This window comes from Coregonus clupeaformis, chromosome 9, assembly GCF_020615455.1.
Source record: "Coregonus clupeaformis isolate EN_2021a chromosome 9, ASM2061545v1, whole genome shotgun sequence".
NCBI lineage: Eukaryota > Metazoa > Chordata > Actinopteri > Salmoniformes > Salmonidae > Coregonus > Coregonus clupeaformis.
Window position 1 is genome coordinate 48,814,436 of NC_059200.1, and position 8,957 is coordinate 48,823,392.

The 8,957-nt window shown below is 44.5% G+C and overlaps 1 long non-coding RNA gene across 1 annotated transcript in view; it reads left to right on the forward strand.

Annotated features, from left to right (window-relative positions):
• LOC121574017 overlaps positions 1–7,285 on the forward strand; it is a 42,053-nt gene extending 34,768 nt beyond the window's left edge. Inside the window, exons 2-3 of the long non-coding RNA XR_006002135.2 lie at positions 1,475–1,535; positions 7,083–7,285. This is a non-coding gene — a long non-coding RNA (uncharacterized LOC121574017). The remainder of the gene's footprint in view (positions 1–1,474; positions 1,536–7,082) is intronic.
• The last annotated feature ends 1,672 nt before the right edge of the window (positions 7,286–8,957 follow it).

Genomic DNA, 8,957 nt, shown 5'->3' on the forward strand with positions numbered 1-8,957 from the left:
ATCTGACCATATGACATTCTCCCAATCCTCTTCTGGATCATCCAAATGCACTCTAGCAAACTTCAGACGGGCCTGCACATGTACTGGCTTAAGAAGGGGGACACGTCTGGAACTGCAGGATTTGAGTCCCTGGCGGCGTAGTGTGTTACTGATGGTAGGCTTTGTTACTTTGGTCCCAGCTCTCTGCAGGTCATTCACTAGGTCCCCCTGTGTGGTTCTGGGATTTTTGCTCACCGTTCTTGTGATAATTTTGACCCCACGGGGTGAGATCTTGCGTGGAGCCCCAGATCGAGGGGAGATTATCAGTGGTCTTGTATGTCTTCCATTTCCTAATAATTGCTCCCACAGTTGATTTCTTCAAACCAAGCTGCTCACCTATTGCAGATTCAGTCTTCCCAGCCTGGTGCAGGTCTACAATTTTGTTTCTGGTGTCCTTTGACAGCTCTTTGGTCTTGGCCATAGTGGAGTTTGGAGTGTGACTGTTTGAGGTTGTGGACAGGTGTCTTTTATACTGATAACAAGTTCAAACAGGTGCTATTAATACAGGTAATGAGTGGAGGACAGAGGAGCCTCTTAAAAGAAGAAGTTAAAGGTCTGTGAGAGCCAGAAATCTTGCTTGTTTGTAGGTGACCAAATACTTATTTTCCCACCATAATTTGCAAATAAATTCATTAAAAATCCTACAGTGTGAATTTCTGGATTTTTTTTCCTTAATTTGTCTGTCATAGTTGACGTGTACCTATGATGAAAATTACAGGCCTCTCATCTTTTTAAGTGGGAGAACTTGCACAATTGGTGGCTGACTAAATACTTTTTTCCCCACTGAATATACCTGCTGGAGCGCAGACTACGGGTGGGTGCTGCTATGGTGACCAATGAGCTAAGATAAGGCGGGGATTTGCCTAGCAGTGATTTATAGATGGCCTGGAGCCAGTGGGTTTGACGACGAACATGTAGTGAGGACCAGCCAACAAGAGCGTACAGGTCACAGTGGTGGGTAGCGTATGGGGCTTTGGAGACAAAACGGATGGCACTGTGATAGACTACATCCAATTTGCTGAGTAGAGTGTTGGAGGCTATTTTGTAAATGACATCGCCGAAGTCAAGGATCGGTAGGATAGTCAGTTTTACGAGGGCATGTTTGGCAGCATGAGTGAAGGAGGCTTTGTTGCGAAATAGGAAGCCGATTCTAGATTTAACTTTGGATTGGAGATTCTTTATGTGAGTCTGGAAGTTGAGTTTACAGTCTAACCAGACACCTAGGTATTTGTAGTTGTCCACATACTCTAGGTCAGACCCGTCGAGAGTGGTGATTCTAGTCGGGTGGCCGGGTGCCAGCAGCGTTCGATTGAAAAGCATGCATTTAGTTTTACTAGTGTTTAAGAGCAGTTGGAGGCTACTGAAGGAGTGTTGTATGGCATTGAAGCTCGTTTGGAGGTTTGTTAACACAGTGTTCAATCTCTCCCTTTCCCAGTCTGCTGTTCCCATATGCTTCAAGAGGTTCACCTTTGTTCCTGTACCAGAAGAAAGCAAAGGTAACTGAACTAAATGACTATTGCCCTGTAGCACTCACCTCTGTCATCATGAAGTGCTTTGAGAGTAGTCAAGGATCATATCACCTCTACCTTACCTGTCACCCTAGACCCACTTCATTTTGCTTACCGACCCAATAGATCCACAGACGATGCAATTGCCATCACACTGCACACTGCCCTATCCCATCTGGACAAGAGGAATACCTATGTAAGAATGCTGTTCATTGACTATAGCTCAGCATTCAACACCATAGTACCCTCCAAGCTCATCATTAAGCTCGAGGCCCTGGGTCTGAACCCCGCCCCTGTGCAACTGGGTCCTGGACTTCCTGACGGGCCACCCCCAGGTGGTGAAGGTAGAAAACAACATCTCCACTTCGCTGATCCTCAACACTGGGGCCCCACAAGGGTGCATGCTCAGCCCCCTCCTGTACTCCCTGTTCACCCATGACTGCGTGGCCAGGCACGCCTCCAACACAATCATCAAGTTTGCAGACAACACAACAGTAGTAGGCTTGATTACCAACAATGACGAGACCGCCTACAGGGAGGAGGTGAGGGCTCTTGGAGTGTGGTGCCAGGAAAATAACCTCTCACTCAACATCAACAAAACAAAGGAGATGATCGTGGACTTCAGGAAACAGCAGAGGGTGCACCCCCCTATCCACATCGACGGGACCGCAGTGGAGAAGGTGGAAAGCTTCAAGTTCCTTGCCGTACACATCACTGACAAACTGAAATGGTCCACCCATGCAGATAGTGTGGTGAAGAAGGTGCAACAGAGCCTCTTCAACCTCAGGAGGCTGACGAAATTTGGCTTATCACCTAAAACCAATTTTTTTTACATACACTAAGTTGACTGTGCCTTTAAACAGTTAGGAAAATTGCAGAAAATGATGTCATGGCTTTAGAAGCTTCTGATAGGCTAATTGACATAATTTGAGTCAATTGGAGGTGTACCTATGGATGTATTTCAAGGCCTACCTTCAAACTCAGTGCCTCTTTGCTGACATCATGGGAAAATCAGAAGAAATCAGCCAAGACCTCAGAAAAATAATTGTAGACCTCCACAGGTCTGGTTCATCCTTGGGAGCAATTTCCAAACGTCTGAAGGTACCACGTTCATCTGTAAAAACAATAGTACGCAAGTATAAACACCATTGGACCACGCAGCCATCATACCGCTCAGGAAGGAGACAGGTTCTGTCTCCTAGAGATGAACGTACTTTGGTGCAAAAAGTGCAAATCAATCCCAGAACAACAGCAAATGACCTTGTGAAGATGCTGGAGGAAACAGGTACAAAAGTATCTATATCCACAGTAAAACGAGTCCTATATCGACATAACCTGAAAGGCCGCTAAGCAAGGAAGAAGCCACTGCTCCAAAACCGCCATAAAAAAGCCAGACTATGGTTTGCAACTGCACATGGGGACAAAGATCGTACTTTTTGGAGAAATGACCTCTGGTCTGATGAAACAAAAATAGAACTGTTTGGCCATAATGACCATCGTTATACAGTGGGGAAAAAAAGTATTTAGTCAGCCACCAATTGTGCAAGTTCTCCCACTTAAAAATATGAGAGAGGCCTGTAATTTTCATCATAGGTACACATCAACTATGACAGACAAATTGAGAAGAAAAAAATCCAGAAAATCACATTGTAGGATTTTTTATGAATTTATTTGCAAATTATGGTGGAAAATAAGTATTTGGTCACCTACAAACAAGCAAGATTTCTGGCTCTCACAGACCTGTAACTTCTTCTTTAAGAGGCTCCTTTGTCCTCCACTCGTTACCTGTATTAATGGCACCTGTTTGAACTTGTTATCAATATAAAAGACACCTGTCCACAACCTCAAACAGTCACACTCCAAACTGCACTATGGCCAAGACCAAAGAGCTGTCAAAGGACACCAGAAACAAAATTGTAGACCTGCACCAGGCTGGGAAGACTGAATCTGCAATAGGTAAGCAGCTTGGTTTGAAGAAATCAACTGTGGGAGCAATTAGTAGGAAATGGAAGACATACAAGACCACTGATAATCTCCCTCGATCTGGGGCTCCACACAAGATCTCACCCCGTGGGGTCAAAATGATCACAAGAACGGTGAGCAAAAATCCCAGAACCACACGGGGGGACCTAGTGAATGACCTGCAGAGAGCTGGGACCAAAGTAACAAAGCCTACCATCAGTAACACACTACGCCACCAGGGACTCAAATCCTGCAGCGCCAGACGTGTCCCCCTGCTTAAGCCAGTACATGTCCAGGCCCGTCTGAAGTTTGCTAGAGTGCATTTGGATGATCCAGAAGAGGATTGGGAGAATGTCATATGGTCAGATGTAACCAAAATAGAACTTTTTGGTAAAAACTCAACTCGTCGTGTTTGGAGGACAAAGAATGCTGAGTTGCATCCAAAGAACACCATACCTACTGTGAAACATGGGCGTGGAAACATCATGCTTTGGGGGTGTTTTTCTGCAAAGGGACCAGGACGACTTATCCGTGTAAAGGAAAGAATGAATGGGGCCATGTATCGTGAGATTTTGAGTGAAAACCTCCTTCCATCAGCAAGGGCATTGAAGATTAAATGTGGCTGGGTCTTTCAGCATGACAATGATCCCAAACACACCGCCCGAGCAACGAAGGAGTGGCTTCGTAAGAAGCATTTCAAGGTCCTGGAGTGTCCTAGCCAGTCTCCAGATCTCAACCCATAGAAAATCTTTGGAGGGGAGTTGAAAGTCCGTGTTGCCCAGCGACAGCCCCAAAACATCATTGCTCTAGAGGAGATCTGCATGGAGGAATGGGCCAAATACCAGCAACAGTGTGTGAAAACCTTGTGAAGACTTACAGAAAATGTTTGACCTGTGTCATTGCCAACAAAGGGTATATAACAAAGTATTGAGAAAGTTTTGTTATTGACCAAATACTTATTTTCCACCATAATTTGCAAATAAATTCATTAAAAATCCTACAATGTGATTTTCTGGATTTTTTTTCCTCATTTTGTCTGTCATAGTTGACATGTACCTATGATGAAAATTACAGGCCTCTCTCATCTTTTTAAGTGGGAGAACTTGCACAATTGGTGGCTGACTAAATACTTTTTTTCCCCACTGTATGTACCAACTATATGTATATTTTCTTAAATCCCATTCCTTACTTTTTTGTGTGTATTGGCTATATGTTGTGAAACTGTTAGATATTACTGCACTGTCGGAGCTAGAAGCACAAGCATTTCGCTACACCCGCTATAACATCTGCTAAACACGTGTATGTGACAAATAAAATTTGATTTAATTTGGTTTGAAACATACCCCAAAACGGGGGCATTTTGGGTACACAAGCATTTGGGAGCAGACACACCTTGCAGTTATGAATCCCAACAAGACTGTGGGACAGAAACCAGCAAGGGACCCTGAAAGGTATAACATCAAGAACACAACAGTAATGACACAACCACCTCATTCTTCTCTATGCAGATTCTCAGAACACAATACAAAGTCTACAAAATTCCCCTGCAAAGGGCTGCTATTGACAAGAATAATCTGTCAAAGTCAATGGGCTGGGGGAGGTTTACAGACAGTACTTTGAGATGAGGAAGGGGCGTTTTGGTTGTGCAGGGTTGTGCTTAGACAGTAAATGTATTGTTTTGTACGAGAGTGATTGAGGTGCCATTTCTCCTCAATCTCCCATACACATAAATTCATATTGTGTAACAACTGCCTTCCTAAGACTTTTCACACCTTCTTTAGTCCCCAGTCCATTCACTTTGTTGACTGATCTTTCCCCTCAAAGGCAGCTCCCAATGTGCCCTCATCATCCCTAAACAATACGGTTGATACAGTGGCCTGCGAAAGTATTCACCCCCCCTTGGCATTTTTCCTATTTTGTTGCCTTACAACCTGGAATTAAAATTGATTTTTAGGGGGTTTGTATCATTTGATTTATACAACATGCCTACCACTTTGAAGATGCAAAATATCTTTTTTTGTGAAACAAACAAGAAATAAGACAAAAAAACAGAAAACTTGAGCGTGCATAACTATTCACCCCCCCAAAGTCAATACTTTGTAGAGGTACCTTTTGCAGCAATTACAGCTGCAAGTCTCTTGGGGTATGTCTCTATAAGCTTGGCACATCTAGCCACTGGGATTTTTGCCCATTCTCCAAAGTAAAACTTCTCCAGGTCCTTCAAGTTGGATGGTTTCTGCTGGTGTACAGCAATCTTAAGTCATACCACAGATTCTCAATTGGATTGAGGTCTGGGCTTTGACTAGGCCATTCCAAGACATGTAATTGTTTCCCCTTAAACCACTTGAGTGTTGCTTTATCAGTATGCGTAGGGTCATTGTCCTGCTGGGAGGTCAACCTCCGTCCCAGTCTCAAATCTCTGGAAGACTGAAACAGGTTTCCCTCAAGAATTTCCCTGTATTTAGCACCATCCCCCATTCCTTCAATTCTGACCAGTTTCCCAGTCCCTGCCGATGAAAAACATCCCCACAGCATGATGCTGCCACCACCATGTTTCACTGTTGGGATGGTGTTCTCGGGGTGATGAGAGGTGTTGGGTTTGCGCCAGACATAGCGTTTTCCTTGATGGCCAAAAAGCTCAATTTTAGTCTTATCTGACCAGAGTACCTTCTTCCATATGTTTGGGGAGTCTCCCACATGCCTTTTGGCGAACACCAAACATGTTTGTTTATTTATTTCTTTAAGAAATTGCTTTTTTCTGGCCAGTCTTCCGTAAAGCCCAGCTCTGTGGAGTGTACGGCTTAAAGTGGTCCTATGGACAGATACTCCAATCTCCACTGTGGAGCTTTGCAGCTCCTTCAGGGTTATCATTGGTCTCTTTGTTGCCTCTCTGATTAATGGCCTTGCCTGGTCCGTGAGTTTTGGTGGGCGGCCTTCTCTTGGCAGGATTGTTGTGGTGCCATATTCTTTCAATTTTTTTATAATGGATTTAATGGTGCTTCGTGGGATGTTCAAAGTTTCTGATATTTTTTTATAACCCAACCCTGATCTGTACTTCTCCAAAACTTTGTCCCTGACCTGTTTGGAGAGCTCCTTGGTCTTCATGGTGTCGCTTGCTTGGTGGTGCGCCTTGCTTAGTGGTGTTGCATACTCTGGGGCCTTTCAGAACAGGTGTATATATACTGAGATCATGTGACAGAACATGTGACATTTAGATTGCACATAGGTGGACTTTATTTAACTAATTTATGTGACTTCTGAAGGTAATTGGTTGCACCAGATCTTATTTAGGGGCTTCATAGCAAAGGGGGTGAATACATATGCACGCACCACTTTTCCATTATTTATTTTTTAGAATTTTAATTATCCAATTTGGACAATTTTGTGTATGTCCATTACATGAAATCCAAATAAAAATCTGTTTAAATTACAGGTTGTATTGCAACAAAATAGGAAAAACGCCAAGGGGGATTAATACTTTTCCAAGGCACTGTACCTTTACCAAAGGTGTGTTGCCCTACGTCCCTTCCACAAAAAGTATACAATTCTAACACCACAACCATGTCTTTCCAGGAGATGTGCAGTACCAGCAAATCTTCTGCAAGAGGACCAAACAGTTGGTGTTTAAGAAACCCTACACCACTTTCTGCAGAGTCTTATCCAGCTGACCATTCACCGCAGAGAGGACAAGCCTGTCGCCATGAGCACAAAGTCTCAGCTTCTCCAGCCCACCATGCCAAACCCCATTGCCAGTGTACCAAAGCCGGATAAAGGACTATGGCTGCTTTTACACAGGCAGCTCAATTCGGATCTTTTAGTAGAAAATAAATCAGAATTAGGCTACCTGTGTAAACGCAGCCAGTGTGGCTCAGAATAAGACCATGTAGAACAGGGCTCTCCAACCCTGTCCCTGGAGAGCTGCCCTCCTGTAGGTTTTCGCTCCAACCCCAGTTGTAACTAACCTGGTTCAGCTTATCAACCAGATAATTATCAGGTGTGCTAGATTAGGGTTGGAGTGAAAACCTACAGGATGGTAGCTCTCCAGGAATAGGGTTGGAGAGCCCTGATGTAGAACCACCATAAAATAAATATGGATATTTTCTATCAATCTCCTAAATTTGTCTGCCCTTATGGATTCACAGTAGATATTTCTATAAACTGTACAGGGCTCTGTAGCATCAAACAGATACTAGACATTCAGATATCCAAAGATTGTTTGTTTATTTGTCAAAATCTAAAATACAGGGGAGTGTACACTATTTAATGCTAACTCAAGAGAACTGGGTATTCAACAAGAATGTTATATGGTAAAAGTAACATACAAAATGTTTTGATGAACAGTGCAGTACAGTTCAGTGTGTCTGAGTGTGTCTCAGGTGTAGAGACACACAAGTGCAGAGAACTGTAGCTACAGATTGTTACACCAGATAATGTGATTTACCCAAAGTCTTCTCTCATTGATTGAGACAGGTGGGTGTCCACCCCAAAGTGCTGCATGTCATGATGACAGAGACATGTCTCAATCAATGAGCCAGAACACTTGAAATAGACACGATTGTGGCGCATATATTGTTGGATTACTTTGTGGAGCAAAAAAATATTTATTTTATTAACAGAGCATTTTCAAAAATCTAATTGACCCCCTGCAACTGGACACTTTTCACCGCGACAAGCTCACGATTCCTCTCCGTGGTGTTAAGGCGCAGGGATGTAACTTGAGGTCCAGGGCCAAACGCTGGGACAGGACCGCCCCCACTCCGACATCCAAAGCATCGGCCTTCCCCACGAACTGGCGGGACGGGTCAAGATGAACCAAGATGGGAGCAGTGGTGAAACGGTGTTTGAGGTCCCAGAACGCCCGATCAGCAGCTGGGGACCATGTGAACGGAACCTTGGGAGAGGTGAGTGTAGACAGGGGGGAAGCCAGGGTGCTGTAACCCTGGATAAAGCGGCGATAAAAGTTGGTGAATCCCAGGAAACATTGCAGCTGCACTCTGGACGTAGGCTGGGACCAATCCACCACTGCTTTCACCTTCCCGGGATCCATCTGTACACTCCCTGCTGCGATGATGTAGCCCAGGAAGGGGATGGTGGAGCAATGGAATTTGCATTTCTCCACTTTCACAAAAAGCTGGTTCTCCAGGAGGCGTTGGAGGACCTGTCGGACGTGGAGGATGTGTTCTTGGGCGGAGCGGGAGAAAACGAGGATCTCGTCGAGGTAGACGAAGACAAACCGGTTCAACATGTCGCGGAGAACATCATTAACCAGGGCCTGGAACACAGCTGGAGCATTGGTATGGCCAAATGGCATGACCAGATACTCATAGTGACAGCTGGCCATGTTGAAGGCAGTCTTCCACTCGTCCCCCTCCCGTATCCGCACCAGGTGGTAGGCATTCCATAGATCCAGCTTGGAGAACACATTGGCACCCTGGAGCAGCTCGAAGG